Source organism: Aythya marila, assembly GCF_965140915.1.
Source record: "Aythya marila genome assembly, chromosome: 7".
Classification (NCBI taxonomy): domain Eukaryota; kingdom Metazoa; phylum Chordata; class Aves; order Anseriformes; family Anatidae; genus Aythya; species Aythya marila.
In genome coordinates, this window is record NC_139048.1 from 29,562,791 (window position 1) to 29,565,125 (window position 2,335).

The window sequence follows — 2,335 nt, forward strand, 5'->3', positions numbered from 1 at the left end:
GGCGGCGGCTGCAGGAAGAGGAGGAGCAGGCGGGCGGGCGGCTGCCGCCTCTCGCCTTCCCCTCGCCCTCCGGTCTTGAGATGGGCAAAAATATCTGAAGTCTCAGTCCAAGACAGAAAAGTATTGTTTTGGGCCCAGAGCATGGCCTGGGGAGACGTGTGCTTCATACACACAAAGCACTGTCTCTTTGCTTTTCCCTCCCTGCCTACACAGTCAGAATGTTGCTTATCACAGTTGAGAATTTTCACTGAATAAATTGATTTTCATGGGGCATTCATTCAGCTAGGGAATTTTCTTTGTCATCTGACCTGTCTCCCGCTACATCAATAACCAAAACAAAATGTTAGTGCAATCATATACAAAGACTCACACAGTGTAGGCAATGCCTTTATAGCTGATAGAGTGTAGGGGTAAGGTATTTTAAAGCTAGGTATATATATAGGAGTAGGTATTTTAAAGCTTTGGGGGCAAGTTACAGGCTATCTGTTAAACCAGCTCTGACAGCTGTTGCACAGTGATACTGTGCAGGGCTACTTAACAGGGTTCTGGGTGGCCTTGGGAAAAGAAACAGTATTGCGAAGTAAATGTGACACCCATCTACAAGAAGGGCCGGAGGGCAGACCCGGGAAACTACAGGCCTGTCAGTTTGACCTCAGTGCCAGGGAAGCTCATGGAGCAGATCCTCCTGAGAGTCATCACGCAGCACTTGCAGAGCAAGCAGGCGATCAGGCCCAGTCAGCATGGGTTTATGAAAGGCAGATCCTGCTTGACGAACCTGATCTCCTTCTATGACAAAGTGACGCGCTGGGTGGATGAGGGAAAGGCTGTGGATGTGGTCTACCTTGACTTCAGCAAGGCTTTTGACACCGTCTCCCACAGCATTCTCCTCAAGAAACTGGCTGCCCTAGGCTTGGACTGGCGCACGCTTCGTTGGGTTAGAAACTGGCTGGATAGCCGGGCCCAAAGAGTCATGGTGAATGGAGTCAAGTCCAGTTGGAGGCCAGTCACTAGTGGCGTTCCCCAGGGCTCGGTGCTGGGGCCGGTCCTCTTTAATATCTTCATCGATGATCTGGACGAGGGCATTGAGTGCACCCTCAGTAAGTTTGCAGATGACACCAAGTTAGGTGCGTGTGTCGATCTGCTTGAGGGTAGGAAAGCTCTGCAGGAGGATCTGGATAGGCTGCACCGATGGGCTGAGGTCAGCTGCATGAAGTTCAACAAGGCCAAGTGCCGGGTCCTGCACCTGGGGCGCAATAACCCCAAGCAGAGCTACAGGCTGGGAGAGAAATGGTTGGAGAGCTGCCAGGCAGAGAAGGACCTGGGAGTGATGGTGGATAGTCGGCTGAATATGAGCCAGCAGTGTGCTCAGGTGGCCAAGAAGGCCAACGACATCCTGGCTTGTATCAGAAACAGTGTGACCAGCAGGTCTAGGGAGGTGATCGTCCCCCTGCACTCGGCTCTGGTGAGGCCGCACCTCGAGTACTGTGTTCAGTTTTGGGCCCCTCCAGAAGGACATGGAGGTGCTTGAGCGGGTGCAGAGAAGGGCGACGAAGCTGGTGAGGGGCCTGGAGAACAAGTCCTACGAGGAGCGGCTGAGGGAGCTGGGCTTGTTCAGCCTGGAGAAGAGGAGGCTCAGAGGCGACCTTATTGCTCTCTATAGGTACCTCAAGGGAGGCTGTAGCGAGGTGGGGGTTGGTCTGTTCTCCCACGTGCCTGGTGACAGGACGAGGGGGAATGGGCTTAAGTTGCGCCAGGGGAGTTTTAGGTTAGATGTTAGGAAGAACTTCTTTACCAAAAGGGTTGTTAGGCATTGGAACAGGCTGCCCAGGGAAGTGGTGGAGTCACCATCCCTGGAAGTCTTCAAAAAGCGTTTAGATGTAGAGCTTAGGGATATGGTTTAGTGGGGACTGTTAGCGTTAGGTCAGAGGTTGGACTCGATGATCTTGAGGTCTCTTCCAACCTAGAAATTCTGTGATTCTGTGATTCTGTGAAATCATCTTGTTGAAGTCTTTGGCTTGAGCCTCCTGAGTGTGAAAGGTTACTTCTCGCCAAGCTGAAATGGAGACCTCTAGGGTATATAGTAAAAATTGTTGACAGCAAGGATTCTGTTCTGTGTGTTTCACAGAGACGTATCTAAAAAGGGATCAGTTTTGTGATCTCTAAAAACCTAGCAGCGAGCATGTCAACTGTCAGCAATTAATCTTACTTGAGAAGTAATGCACCCAGTTATTCTGGTTGGGCTTCTGTTTCAGCTGTGTCTCGGTCACAGTGCACAGCACTTGGCTGTTTCTGTTGCTGGTCATATTCTGTTCTTCCAAGCCTTGCACAGATTGAC